Here is a 7858-nt window from a genome sequence, read left to right on the forward strand (position 1 = left end):
TTTTTTTTTTTTCTTTTTATTATTTTGGTTTTACTTATATAATTATTGTTCAAACCGAGTACCTTACAGATGAGTAAGAATGAACTTTAACATACGTGCATCTCGTGCAGCATACCAACATTTGGGTTGTTGTTTTTGTTTGTTTGTTTGTTTGTTTTGGTTTGTGTTTTTTGTGTTTTGTTTGTTTGTTTGTTTGTTTGCTTTTTGCAAGTATTTGCAATTAGATATAGCCTAGTGCATTACAAAAAAAAAAAAGTTAATTTTTTCAGAAACACATTTTAATGAAAAATGAATTCAGGTAGAATAAGGAAATCAGACTCAAACCTGCATTAATTTGGGGTATGGCTTAGAGTTTGACTTTGAGGCAAAATTAAGGTTGGATTTCAGACCTGCCTTCATGCATAGCAGTGGCAAACTCACATACACTTTCTTCCTTCTTGGAGCACAATCTGATGAACACATTTTGATTGCGTCCAAATTGGAGCTATAAAAGAGGCCCCTTCTAATTTTGGATTTGACCTGGGATCAAAGCCACAGTGATGGGTTTAGAACTGAGTGTTTATGTCTGATCCTTTCTCCCTGATATTTGAAAGATTTGAATACAAGGTTCTGGTTTTGCCCCATCTGCATCCGGGAATGATAGTGAACCTTGCCAGTGGCAAGACAAGTCTCTTCTCAGCCCACTTCAATTCAAACAAAATATATCCAGTAAATTAAAACCACTAAGAAACAGGAAATATTTTTAGTAAAGAAATAATAGACATAGAAACATCCTATGCTGGATCTTCAGCTAGCACAAGGGAGCATGTTACTGTCCACATCATCATTTACAGAAAATCACCACCTGAGTTTTTCATAGATCTTTAATGGAATGAAATTGTCGACTCAAAGGTCATTAAAAATTGTGGCCTCTGACTGATATGTGAATTCAGAAATTTTCTTGTTAGAAGTAAAGTGGTCAAAAAATATGCAAGGATCCTCATTTTTTAGATGAATAATAAAGAAATACAAATATTCATGTTTAAATTCTATAGTGAAATGTTCTAAACTGCTCACCTATATAAAGTTCCTTTAGTCAAAGAGAAAATAATTTTTCTTTCTTTTTTCTTTTTTTCTTCCTTTAACATATCTACATCCATTATAACTGTCTCAATATTTATTTTAAAAAATTAAGGGAAATCCAGAGCTGCAGAAAAACGTCTATGGCGAAGGAACTAAACCCAGTTTCTGATTCTGCTAGAAATTTATTTAGCTTGCACTCTACAACACAGTGCTTAGTTTTTCTGTACCTGTTTATGTTTCGCTCATTTTTACTTTTTTAATGCTATTACAATTCCACTTAAAAATAAATGTTTCCTAGGTTAAAGCAATAGTTTTCAGTTTACACTTTGCTGAGATAGCTTGAGTCCAGAATAAAGTTTATTCTTAAAGCCAGGAGTTGCCAGCAGTTCAAGCATCTTCTTTGGCTTGGATTTGGAAGAAAGTTGAAGTTGTTATACACAAAGGGACTTCAATCTTGATCCACAAGGCAATGAAGAAATACTGTATTTAATGTGATAGTGAGGCATCTTAACAAACTTTTACAAAGCTGAATGATCTCCACAGTATTTCCCCTTCTTTACTGACTTACTGAAACTAGCTCAGCCCTCCCCACTCCAGACTCTGTTCACTATTGCCAGGCTTCCCATTGACAGCCTGTCCCCATCATCCTTCATGACCACTGTGATCATACTGCATTAGAAACTGTCTATCCACTTCCCCTTATTCCTCTGTGTGTTTCTGGATTCAGATCTCTCACCCAAACCATTTTTCCATCTCATCATCTAGTGCTTCCTGGCCTCACTGATTCTTAGACAAGTAAGGTTCACGAGAACCAGTCTCCCTTCATGTCTTCATTTTGTTTTATAGCTCATGGTTATACAGCTGTTCTCTCTGAGTACAAATTTTTGAAAGAACAATCTAATTTCTCTGCCATTCTCCTTTTCTCTCCTTTGTCTCAGGTTCTCACTGTCTTGCACTGGCCACAGGATCCCATTATAATATTGAATTACTCTTGATTGCATAATAAGAAAGGTTGTTTGTTTGTTTGTTTTCTCTACATTCCACTGTCATAGGAGACAAAGCCATTGAGGAAGAAGGAGAGAAAAACTTCTCCTCTCACTTCAGGCCTATGTCATACACACTGGACATGAAAATTCAGGAGACTCTTGCTCATCACCAGGATGTACAATAATTGTACTGTAAACTACTACAATCACAGAGTGAAAACCAATAGAGATTTTAGGTTAGTAAATTAGTTCCCTGACAATACTAATCATAAATTTCTAATGGTAGATTCTCAGTAACGATCATAAGGATACAAGAACATTGCAAAGCAAAGATTATCAATTTTAGGGTAAATATGTCTACTTAAGAAATTTAGTTAGGAGTGGAGGGAGGAGAGGGGAGTTAATTAGACTTGTAGGAACAAGTAATTTACCCCATGTGATCCTCAGAAGTAAATGCTGTTTTTTTCTTTTATTTCCCCAAGAAACTGAGCTTAAATAAGAAGTACAGAAATGTTCATTTAAGTATTGACACTGGAAAAATGAGAGCCATCTAAAAGCAGAGCTTTCTGACAGAAAGTCATATACAAAGACATTAACAAGTAGCATAAGAAGATCTGTCCAGAAGACATTTTGTTTAAGAGGTGATGTCGTCACTGTTTATAAATACCTGAAGTGCAGGAGTTAAGCAGATGAGGCAAGGCTCTTCTCAGGGGTGTGCAGCAACTAGACAAGAGGTAACAGGCAAAAACGAACACAGGAAGTTCTGTATAAAGATGAGTAAGAACTCCATTACCATGAGTGTGCTAGAGCACTGGAACAAGCTGCCCAGAGACGTTGTGGAGACTCCATTTCTGAAGATATTCAAGACTTATCTGAAAGCTATCCTGGCAGCCTACTGTAGGGAGTCTGCTTTAGCAGGGGTATTGATACCCAGAGGTTCCTTCCAACCCCTATGATTCTTTGATTCTGTGATTATACATATTTGTAGCTCAGTGAAAGACATTTGGAAAGGTAGGCAGAATAATGTGATCTTTGTGGCTAACTTCATGGAACAGATTCCCAGAATCCACTGGCAACAGAATAGCCTTTTGATGATGCATCAACAAAAGTTCTGGGATGAAAAATAAATTTTGCTTACTCTTTATTATTCAGAAATTACCTATCGGAGCACTGGAGCAATTGTTATTTCCATTTTGAAGACAGTGTGTGAAAATATACAGACAACACAGATTTCGAAGTATAATGAAAATAATGACTTTAGCTCCCCATCAAGTTGAAATAGTATACTGAAGATCTTCCAACCCTAAGCAATATTTCATGCTAAACAGGAAATACGATATCGATTAATTTTTTAATCTCCTTGAGTTTTCAGGAATTTGATCCTGCAGTCTCTATCACAAGATTATACTGCAGTTATCTAAGTGGGTAAGGATAATACCTCTGGGTTAGATTAAAATTAAAGAAACACTTTAAAAATAAGAAGATAAATATCAATTATTATCAATTCGTACTCTTTGGTTTGTTAAAAACAATATACATTTATCAGAGTTTTTCTTGTGTAATATCCAGAGAGTGAAAACATTTTAGATGATGTCATCATTCTAGTCCTCCACAATTCACCACTTATATTAATTCACTTGGATTGTAAGTAACATATTTGAGAAGAGAAGATAAAAAAACATCAACTTTTGGCTAATCTTGGGTGGTCTCTTTACCCATGTTAGATTCACAACAGGTGACTTTTTAATTGTTTTCTTATGGCAAATCATTAATTCCAGGGGTTTTTGTTTTGCTCATGTTAGTTTTCTAAGTTAATTACTGTGTGACAACATGCTGAGTACAGGTGGCAAAAGGCAATGTTAAGAATGTATTATAACCTGTACAGAAAGCTACTGGTGTAGATCAAGTCATGCTTACCTTGATCATATGGGTCCTCCCTGGGATCTGTGATTCAGAAAATGGAGAATCTCGACCTCTCCAGATTCTATATCTTCAGGGAAAACAAGAACAAAATAGGCAATCTAATGTTGGAGTTCACTGTGGTTCTCATGAAGATCACTTTTGTTTTCTCGAACACCAGGAGATTTTCTTCAAGTGTACATCAAAGTGATCATCTGGATAAACCTAATAGTTGAATTCATATAGTGAGTTGAGGGGAATTCTAGTGAAGAACTGTGAAATTATTCTTTATCACACACAAAAAAAAGATTCATATATATTCTACCTTTCCTATCACCATCCCGGATTCTCTGCCATTTACTGTCCATCCTAACAAAGACAACAACTAAAAATCATTTGCAAAATTCAGGTTAAAGTAAACTGTCATATCAGATATAAATACCTTCACGCCTTCTGGCAAACCACTTCTGGCAATAAATAAAACAGGGCAGAAGAAAGACCAAAATAATTAAAGCCAGACAGCACTGACTGCACTAAACTATGGGGCAAAAGCTACCCACAGAGTATCAGCTGTAGAAGGAGCAATTAACTTGCCCAATAGGTCTGACACTTGCATACCTCCTTTCCTGTCAGAGAAAGCATATGGTTGTAATTAGCCGGCGTAGAGGAAATACCATCTGAAGCCCCTGTTTTCCGATTGGAATGACCTATGCCCCATTATGAAGACAGTTGGAAGTATTTGCTCAGTGTTAGTTGGCTATGTCTGTTGTGGGTGGGGGCAATTTGAACAAATACAAGAGGATTTACCAAGTATGTTTAAGCTACAAAACTATGCTATACTACATGACAAACTGAGAGAGTATATAAGGCATGTTGGAGCTAAAATAAAGCCCATAATACTGCCAAATCTACATTTACTATTAAGAAGAAAAAAAAAAAGTACCAAAATAAAAGTTCTTACTTTATTTTAATTTGGAAGCACTAGTGGCATAATGTGTTCTCAGTTATGGAAGCGTCACATGTATGTACAGGAAGTTTTAAGTTATCAAATTGTTTGGCATATAAATACTCTTATCACAGAGTACACCTTAAAATGCAGAGATACTGTGCTAGTGCAAGATTTAATCAGAAGAGACAACCTGTCATCTGCTCCACCTCCTGCCTCTTTCTTTGATCTGTATCAGACAATTTGGATAGATGAATAGGGAATATCTATTCTAAGCTTTTCAAGTGATTATAGTCTAGTTAGCATTCTCTTTCCTGAATCATCTTCTTTTGAGATATTAAAAAAAAAATCCCTTGAATGAAAACATACTTTCTACAAATAATTGCCACATTCTGTAGCACCTTTAAAATTATGACACGAAAGAAGAATGATATATTTCTCTTTCAAATACTAGGAATTATTTTAACATTTTTATGAAGTGGTTAGCATTATATATAAGTTCTAAATCTGAGAAAATGAAAAGGGACTTCTATTTAAATCTTTGAAAACAAGTTATCTTAATTCTACTAAGTTCAACAAAACTTTTCCAACATTATAATTATTATTTGAAAATCTTCTACATGTGGAATGATTATGTCCAAATTAACTGAAAATACATGTTTAATAAACATGAAAAATAGCTCCATGGGAGTTTTGCAGTCTGCTCAGCTGATTATATACAGATTAATAAAAAACAGAACAGCTATCATGTAAATATGTATGTATTTACTATATTTCAGATGGAAGGAAAAGGAATCCATAGGATCCATTATACTAACGAAATATAGTAATGGAATCTCATCGTCTAAAAGCACTCTGGTCCTAGGTAGTACCTGCACATCTTTTTGACCAGGCTGTACAAATAGGAGATTGTTGTTTTGGTATTTCTTTGCCAACAGAATCATTTTTTCCATTGTCTCATTTAACAACAAGAATGAAAATGAAATGTAGCTGAATCTTTTCCATATTAGAGTAAAAATCCATGGTTCTTTACTCAACAACTCCACAGCTCCAGTATTCTCATCATACAAATGCATTAGAGATATAATAAAAGAATGATTTGTGCAATGTTTTAGCTTTTTTACCAATAAGGTAGAGGCTATTAAGCCTGGAAGAATTCCAGACACTGATAATCATTAAGTACTTCAGGGGTTGTTTCATAACTTTGCAGCTGTATTGTTGGCTATGATTTGCAGTCCCACAGATACTGCTTAGTCTGTTTTTGTTTTTCTGTTGGATGAGATAGGATGGGTGTTTCTCAAAAAAAAACAAAACAAAACAAAACACAAAAACAAAACTATCAGGGGAGTGAGGGAGAGGGTTGCATCTTTCAGTCACTGCCATGTCAACACCACTTAGGACAAATTTCAGGCATTCACCATTCTGAGACTTTTCCAGCTGCCTGAACTGAGAGTCGTTAAGAGACCAGAGCGTGAGCCATAAAATGTGTCTGTGGGTGTTAGCTAACAATTTGCAGGTGCATATCATCCCAGTATAGCTTTCAAATTATGCGCAATTTATAAAGTATGTTTGAAATTCGTAACGATTATGTCTGAGCAAATTAGTATCTTTTTTTGGCTTCAGTTTTTAAGAGTCTCATCAAGTTGATGGGGGAGGAGATAAGACGGCAAGGGTATTGTTTCAAACATGCAAAAGTCAGGCAACAAGTTTTTTCTACTTAGTTTTTCATAAATGAATTAGGAAAGGAAGAAATATTCTTCCAAATACTTTTACATGTTCAGTAGTGCATGTGGAAAGGAGCAAGGCAAGTAACACTTCTCTGAATAAAAACTGAAATTAGGAATGAGTAATGATTTGAAGAACAATCTACAAATGTTCACCAATTATGAAACCATCCTTTAGTGAGATTGGTGCCTGTATTATTTTTCTTACATTTCTCTATTTCAATCTTTAAAACTGGTTCAAGTGCAGAAATGAGGACAAACAGTTCTAATTGTTAAACTTGTCATGGGTTTGCAATTCTCTCTCTCTACAAAAAAAAAAAAAAAAAAAGTTTAACTTGCTCCTTTGCTCCTTTCTCTTTATGGAATACCCATATTATGGAGGTGCTTTTACCAATTGTTATAAATTGCACAGCTGATAGAATTCTATAGTAGAGGAACCTTGAAACTCCAGAATCTTGACATTTAGTTCTGAAATAGTAATTGGTCAAGTCTATAGGGTAATATTTAGAACAACCTTTAAATTACTGATGGTAAGTGCTCTCGTAGGCATACTGGATAGGATTCATTCTACCTATAGAAAGGGCAGATTCAGTACAAGTGACTGCATTCAGGCTAGTCACTCCCTGTCTGCATGCCTTGTGTACTAAGAGTGTAAAGTTAGAAGAGGTATTGACCACAGCAAAAAACAAACAAATAAACAAGCACTTTTTAAATAACTAATTACAGAGGCAGAACACTTTCTAGGCTTTAGAAAGGAATCAAATGGTAATGCTGATAGGTACAGAATACATATAAAGACAAAATGAATTTGAGATTATTCCAGAGCAAACAGACTAGGCATGCTGGTAATTTGGACTAGAGAAAACTATATTCTTAAATCTTCCATCTGTTTAGACCTACTGCTTTCGTAAAATTTTATGCATTTGGTGTTCTTGCTTATCTTTGCAAATTTATGGTAGCTATGACATTTTATGACATTCTGGTCAGCATTTAAACAGCTCTTCTTCCAAGCTCAGGATCGGTGCATCCCTGTGAGCAAGAAATCGGGAAAAGGTGGCAGGAGACCTTTGTGGATGAGCAAGGAGCTCATGCACAAGCTCAAAGGAAAGAAGAAGGTCCATGAAATGTGGAAAAAGGGTCTGACCACTTGGGAAGAATATAGGAATGTAGTCAGGGCCTGCAGGGATGCAATGAGGAAGGCTAAAGCCCGTCTGGAATTGAATCTGGCTAAAGTGATAAAG

At 35.4% G+C, this 7858-nt stretch overlaps 1 long non-coding RNA gene across 1 annotated transcript in view; it reads right to left on the bottom strand.

Annotated features, from left to right (window-relative positions):
* Positions 1-4167, bottom strand: part of LOC104917456 — a 5436-nt gene extending 1269 nt beyond the window's left edge. The window contains exons 1-2 of the long non-coding RNA XR_004158872.1: positions 3966-4167; positions 2716-2811 (exon numbers count right to left, since the gene is read on the bottom strand). This is a non-coding gene — a long non-coding RNA (uncharacterized LOC104917456). The remainder of the gene's footprint in view (positions 1-2715; positions 2812-3965) is intronic.
* Positions 4168-7858: the final 3691 nt, after the last annotated feature.

This window comes from Meleagris gallopavo, chromosome 1 (genome assembly GCF_000146605.3).
Source record: "Meleagris gallopavo isolate NT-WF06-2002-E0010 breed Aviagen turkey brand Nicholas breeding stock chromosome 1, Turkey_5.1, whole genome shotgun sequence".
In the NCBI taxonomy this organism is placed as follows: domain Eukaryota; kingdom Metazoa; phylum Chordata; class Aves; order Galliformes; family Phasianidae; genus Meleagris; species Meleagris gallopavo.